Genomic DNA, 7,991 nt, shown 5'->3' with positions numbered 1-7,991 from the left:
TCTGCCAGCTTCAAAACCCTTCTTCTCAAAAAAGTAAGTGTTTAGGAACCTTCCAATTATAATCCTGAATATAATTCTACAAGGGTATAAGACTGCACTAATTTATCACAGGTAACTGTCTAATATCATAAAGAAATAGACCTAAGATCTACTTCCTCAAAACTCTTTAGACTCTCTATTTGCCTCTGCAAATTTTCTTTACAAGTGGGATACAAATGAGAGGAATTTATTTTATTATAAAACTTGCACTAAACTTTTGATACTGACTTTCTGCTTGGAAACTTCCAGTAGAGTTGATTTTGGGGAAAAGAGCAGGACGCTTTGAACATAGAAATGTGGAAGCAATATTTTGTTCTAAAACCTAAAATTGAAACTTGGATATTATTCCAGTTAACTAATGCTGCATAAACATCCCCATAGTTTATTGACTTAAAACACCTGTTTTAACTTTCTCACAATTTCAAAGGTCATGAATTTGGGAATGACTTAGCTAGACAGTTTACCTCTTGCCAAATTGCATTATCTGCAGAGACTGGACCTATAGGATATGCTTTCAAGGTGATCTCTTCATATGCATATCTGGCATCTCTGCTCTTTGGCCTCCATTCTCTCTCTCAGCTCCTTGGCCTCCATTCTCTCTCTCTCTCTCTCTCTCTCTCTCTCTCTCTCTCTCTCTCTCTCTCTTCCCCTAACCCACAACATGGAATTTCAGTCAACATGGCCTATTTATGTAACTTAAATATCTCACATCATAGACACACTTCTTACATAGCACTGACTACTCTCAGAGTAAGAACTACAGGAGCAAACAGCCCAAGATACCCAGGGTAAGTTGCAGAGATTTTTATGACCTAACTTCAGAAGAAGCAGGATATCACTTTCTCATATTCTATTAGCCAAATAAGTCATTCATATCAGCCCAGATATAAGGGGAAAGGAGGATTAGATACCACTTCTTCATAGGGATTTGTGTATAGAGGAAAAAAGAAAATTGATGGTACCTATCTTAGAGATAAGCTTCTGCTGCCATGGAATAGTTCTGTTGGAAATAACTATTGAGACTTTTAGTGAATCATCATCTAATCTACCCTATTTTGAAAGTATTTTTGTCACAGGTATGTAAATTAAGTGAGTAGAAAGCAGCACAAACTCCCCACTAGAAATTACGTGGGCCAAAATAAGCAAAGAATTCTATCAGCAAGTAGAGTTATCTGCCTAGAGCACCCCTGTTTTTTCAAGGATGTAAAAAAGAAGTTTGAAAACGTAGATAAGTTTGATCGGAAAGTGTATACAACTGTTAATGAGCTTGATCCTGTGATATGAGGATCAAATATTTTGTCCAACATTTCCATCTTCATTTTGACTGGTGAGATTTTCTGGTAATGATCTATCTGAATCATTCTGCAATGCACAACAAACATCTCCACTCAAGACCAACTCTGGCTCTATCTCCAATAAATCTAACCTGGTACCTGTCAGAATGACCATGTGGGAAATTCATAAAATAATGAAAGACTTTCCACCCAGACCCCAAGTCACCTACTTTGCCACACAATCACACACACACACACAGACACACACACACACACACCACACCTTTGTTCTGATAGCTGTCTCTGTGACCAGGCAGCAAATGAGCTGGTGATTTTCTTATTTTAACTCCCAGAAGACTTTCACTTACACAAAATGGAACCAGGATACACCAAAGAAAAATTGCAGTAGAAAAGTTAACAGTCAAGGAAGACTTTATTCAAGACTATTGCAATAAGGAAGAGAGACTGAATTCAATTCTACTAATACAAAAAGGTATTAAGCCCTGAAGTAAACTAGTAGAAAAGTACTGATGGGCATTAGGGGGAGGTTGGCCATGTGATCAAGCCATCTATATTTGCGAATTGTTGCTTATGTAAGTTAAGCTCCTACTCTTCCACCAAAACTGGGAAATAGGAAACTCTCTCTTGATATTTACATTTCAAAGGAATGGCTCCCAGGTCCTTGAGAAAGATATTCCTGGGTTGTGAAACTGGTAAGACACTGGCACTGGGAGAAAATTTACATCTCAAAGAGACAGACAAATAATTTACAATAGAACATTTTATAAAGTAAATGCTCTAAGAAAAGGGAGGTCAACACCTATAGTCCCGGAAAAACCTGTCTAAGTTTTTTCAAGCTGAGGAGAATGCCAAAACCTTCTTGGTCATATACATTTAATATACCAAAGCTAGGATATATTTTCTAAGGAGTCTCACCTCAAAAGGGATTCTAAGTAACTCATATGAAAACCCTAACCAACCCTGTCTCTACAAAACAAAAAAGTACAAGCTAAAAGATGAACCCTGAGCCATAGCAAGGACTTTAAGCTGCCTAATGGACTGGGACACATGCCTCAGCTTCAATTTCTCCCTCTAGCCGAGTTGGAATAGAAAGTAATTGTTATGATCACGTCCTGCACAGAAGAAAACCCAATCTCTACCCAGCTTTTTCCAAGCTTAAAAGAAAACCCCAAAGCATTAATTTTGCAATATGTAGAGAGTACTAGATTCAGCAATCTTATATGCTTTGTTCAAACTAATTTACAGCCTTAAAATTACATTTTATATAGGCCATGCCCCTTCAGGCATTTCAGTTGTACCTAAAATTCTATAAAATAGAATGCCCTCACAGAGGAGTTGTCAGTGTCACAAGTCTAAGAATGTTTGCCGTAAAGAGTAACACTATGGTTCTGAAAAATGCTGTCTATGTGTTTTACCATTTCTGAAATACTCTGCTTGTAAATCACACAGAGCATTTGCTGGCGTTTTCTAGGAGGCAGAAATTTACTGCTAGGCCTCTGGTGTAGGACATAGAAAAATAATAGGAGGCCGGGCGCGGTGGCTCAAGCCTGTAATCCCAGCACTTTGGGAGGCCGAGACGGGTGGATCACGAGGTCAGGAGATCGAGACCATCCTGGTCTACACGGTGAAACCCCGTCTCTACTAAAAAATACAAAAAACTAGCCGGGCGAGATGGCGGGCGCCTGTAGTCCCAGCTACTCGGGAGGCTGAGGCAGGAGAATGGCGTAAACCCGGGAGGCGGAGCTTGCAGTGAGCCGAGATCGCGCCACTGCATTCCAGCCTGGGCGACAGAGCGAGACTCCGTCTCACAAAAAAAAAAAAAAAGAAAAATAATAGGAGACAAAAAACAGGCACTTGCCATCTGAAATTTATCCATAAAACTAAATTCAAAAGATAAATAAACTTGCATATGCTGTATATTGTATGCCCCAATCATAAGACAGCATTTTAGGATACTTCAGAAATATTATAAGCTTTTTGTCCCAAATCCTTTCTGATGTTTTAGTTTCTATAATCAAGCATTGATAGATTTTACTTGAGGCTCTGATATCAGCAAAAATTCAAACATCTCAAGGAAAAGTTAGCGTGGACAATGGTTATACACTGGCCTTTCAGTACCCTGATGGTTCAGAATGTAGATAATGAAGTTTGAGGAAGAGAGTTCCAAACTGATTCATGGTGGACATCTGAGTTGCTAAACAATAGTGCTTGCAACTATTGTTGTTTATTATGCTAGCATAACATAGCCTACACTGATGGCATAAACATTAATATTTTTAAAATATTAGAAAAAATAACAACCAAATTGGACCTGAAGAAAGTCAAAGAAATGGAAACAAAAATAGAAGTGTAAATACTGTACTAAAGAACAAAAATCTACAGATTTATACATAAATAGCCAAAGCCTGATTCTCAGAAGACTGACAATGTTTTATCAATCAAATTGATAAAACTTTGGTGATACTGATTAAAAGAGGATAATGAAATAACTAACACGTGGAATGAAAAAAGGAATAACACGGTAAGCTCCAAACATTAAAAAGACAATATGATAGTCATATGTATAGGAAGGTTTGCTTTATGTATGTCTAACTCATCTCTCTGAAGTTTGGTCAAGCTGAGGGCAATGTCAAATGAGTGCCCTAGTGTTACTCTCTGGGGCAAACATTCTTAGGCTGGAATATGTTATCTAGGCAGCTACATTGCAGAAAGGATACTAAGTAACTCAGAATATACCAAGGAAGAGAAGAATCTTGCTACAGAAAGGACTTTAAACTGCCTAAGGGACTGAAACACATCTTTCAACTTCAATTTCTCCCTCCAGGCAAGTTGGAATAGAAAGTAATTGTATTATTAAGTAACACTAAAGAATGGTGGAGAAAGGAAAGTCTCTTCAATAAATGGTGCTAGGTCAGCTGGATATTGTAGATTGCAAAAACCATTACAAATAATTTCCTGTTATCAAGAAGTGAAGTCTCCCCTCTGCCCTTTGAATTTGGGTTGGCTATGTTGCCTTACATGGTCAGAGGGACAATGGGAAACATGATGATGTCAACACAGATTGAAAAGTGCTGGTACACTGTGACTTGTTCTTTTTGTTGTTGTTGACCTTGAGAATTCCACATCCACCACCATGTAAATAAGCCTGACCTATCCTCCTGAATAACAAATGCCAAATGACCCAGCTAGCCAACAAACAGACATATGGACTGACCCTTGGTAACTCTATTAGTCAGAGTTCTCTAGAAGGACAGAACTAATAGGATATATATATATAATAGGATATATATATATATATATATATATATAATATGATATATGTATAAAAAATAGGATATATATATAAAATAGGATATATATTTATAATAGGATACATATAAAAAAGATATATATAAAATAGGATATATATATAATAGGATATATATATGGGGTTATTATATATATTATATATACATAATAAGATATATATATGGGGTTACTAAGTAGTATTAACTTGCACAATCACAAGGTCCCACAATAGGCCATCTGCAAACTGAGGAGCAAGGAAGCCGGTCTGAGTCCCAGAGCTGAAAAACTTGAAATCTGACGTTCGAGGGTAGGAAACATCCAGCACCTGAGAAAGATGTAGGTTGGGAGGCTAACCCAGTCTAGCCTTTTCATATTTTTCTGCCTGCTTTATATCCTGGCTGCACTGGCAGCTGATTAGATGGTACCTACCCAGATTAAGGATGGTTCTGCCTTTCCCAGCCCCCTCATTCAAATGTTAGTCTCCTTTGGCAACACCCTGATAGACACACCCAGGATCAGTACTTCATATCCTTCAACACAATCAAGTTGACACTCAGCTTTGAAGAGAAACCTACAAACCCTATAACCAAAATAGTACTTCATAAAAACACAGTATATGTCTTTTTTTTTCTTTTTTTGAGACAGAATTTTGCTCTGTCACCCAGGCTGCAGTGCAACGGTGCAATCTCCGTTCACTGCAACCTATGCCTCCCTGGCTCAAGTGATTCTTCTGTCTCAGCCTCCCAAGTCGCTAGTATCACAGACATGCACCACCATGCCCAGCTAATTTTTGTATTTTTAGTAGAGATGGGGTTTCACCATGTTGGCCAGGCTCGTCTCAAACTCCTGACCTCAGGTGATTCGCCTGCCTTGGTCTCCCAAAGTGCTGAGATTACAGGCATGAGCCACCACGCCTGCCTGACACTCAGTATTAACTGTCACAGTAGCATGTGTGATTGAGTCCAGCAGATTACAGATTACCCAGATGAATTGGCAACCCACAGAGTCACAGTGGGTTAGCCAGGTGTGGTGGCAGGTGCCTGTAGTCTTAGTTACTCAGGAGGCTGAGGCATGAGAATTGCTTGAACTCAGAAGCAGAGGTTGCAGTGAGCCAAGATCCTACCAGTGCACTCAATAAAATAAAATAAAATTAATAAAAACTTAAGTTTTGAGGTGCTTTGTTATGCAGCGAAAGCTAATTGATAGAGAGATTTATATTTTAAAAAAGAACATTGACCCCCTTGAAGCATCATCCTTAAAAACAATGAAGCTTCTGGGATTAAACCTAGGAGAATATCTTTATATCAGTAGGATAGGGAATTCACAAAGACGCATAAAACATAAACAATATAGAAAAAAATTGATAAATTGGACCTCATTATAAGTAAGAATGCTCTTACTCAAAAGGCAAACTTAAGGAATTGAAAATGTAAGGGACAGAGTGGGAGAATAAATTTACAACTCCTATAGTCAATATATGGTTCACAAGTAGACTATGTACAGAACTACATATCAATAAAAAAAAGATAACCTTAAAAATTGAGAAATATTTCAATCCTTCATAAAAGATGACAACTTAAGGTCAACAAATGAAAATGTGTTCATCATAATTTGTAATCAGTGAAATTAAAATGTAAAATGCTCTGAGAGATATGAGACATGTAGGTAAAAGGAATTTTCTAGACAAACAACCCTTGCAAAATTTCCAGAAACGCTGGAAAAAAATGAAAACATAAATTGCATGTGTGAAGCCATCAAAAAGCTGTTGAAGCAACCAAAACCAGAAGGTCTAACATATGCAGACAAGAATAACCTAAGAGAAGCAAGCTTTCAGCTCGTTTTCACTGGGAGCACACACCAGTTCTGAGTGTAGGGAAAGAGGTGAACAAATCCATTTTTAGTTTTTTTTTTAATGTTGTATTAATTATTGGTGATGAATGATTTATTTCACATATATTGAAGGGAGGATGTTGACATAAAATAGAACGTGTACCTCTGCTGACTTGACATGATTCTAGACTAATTGGTTAATAATGTGGCATTATATTAGAACAAAAATGCATAAGGGACGTTGGTAAAGCCCATAATATCAAGACATCTGTGCCTTTAATCCTTGTCTAATATATGATTGACACTTGATATGTTATGATTTCACATGACAGGAGGTACTCAGGAAAGAGAGCTTTTCTTTATAACAAGTATATCTCTTTTGTGAACTGTTAAAGCCTTCTTCTCTCAACTTGACCCACAGTATCTGAACAAAGTGATTTTCTGCAGTCTTCTTCATAAACTCCTTTTTGACCCATTTTGACATTTGAAGAGAGATCAAATCTCTACCTGCCCAGAAAGCTAGGCGATATGTTTGGAATACAGATTTCATCCAGCAACACAAAAACAGAAAAATGGATTATAACCTAATAGTTTTGAGAGTTGATCATTTCCTCTATGAAAGCTATTGAAAAAGGTTTTGAGAACTCGTGAAAGGATACTTTTGTAATGAAATCTACCTGTTCCCCAGCCCTGTGTTAAAGAAGTTATAAGGAACTTTTAAATGTTGAAGCAGCCAAGGTAGGTAGAATGAAAAAAGAAGTATGGATGACATGCAAAGACCATTCTTAAATTCTTGTATACTTTTAGTATCTCTTGTTGATAAAACACACTTCATTTATAAAACATGTCCTGTGTGTTGTCTCATTTAATCTTCCTGTGTTTTCATCTGCTACAAGCAATTTTAGCATATCCATTCGAAACTCCAGTCTTGTGATTATTACCTCCGTAAGAAGCAAATACAGGATTTTGTGAAAGAAACTAACCTGACTTCATGACTGGCATTGATGGATTTGAAGGAAATTTCCCAACCTCTTTATAACGACCATCCATTTTATGTCATATTTTCGGAACAAAAACAAAATGTGGGGTAGAAAATTACCTGACAGCAAAAATTATTAGAAATTACAGTTGGGTTTGATGAGAACTTGTTGGTTGGTCACTGAACTGGGTTACATTCTAGATGCACATGGACTCTAGAAATCTAAGCTGGAGCTACATAGAGATATTTAGGGGTATGTATATCTCTAGATTCTGTTCATATAACAGACCAATTGGGGTATCTTCATAGTTTGTCATTTTGTCAAATGGCAAAACTTTGGGGACTAATAAATGATTTTACCAATGTTAACATTTAATAGGTATTTATGTTCAGACATCTGATAGGCAAGTGAAAATGGGGAAGAAAATCTCCAGGAAAGTTAATTATAAGCATATAGAATACAGAGAATTACCAAAATTCAAGAAATAGAAAGTGCCTGGAAATTGTCTAATTTTTTTCAAATAATCTGTAACTATTTCTACCATAAAGTAAAGACTCCT

This window comes from Trachypithecus francoisi, unplaced genomic scaffold, assembly GCF_009764315.1.
Source record: "Trachypithecus francoisi isolate TF-2019V2 unplaced genomic scaffold, Tfra_2.0 Lachesis_group10, whole genome shotgun sequence".
NCBI classification, from domain to species: domain Eukaryota; kingdom Metazoa; phylum Chordata; class Mammalia; order Primates; family Cercopithecidae; genus Trachypithecus; species Trachypithecus francoisi.
The sequence above is the reverse complement of the archived record's forward strand: the minus strand, read 5'-3'. Positions refer to the sequence as shown.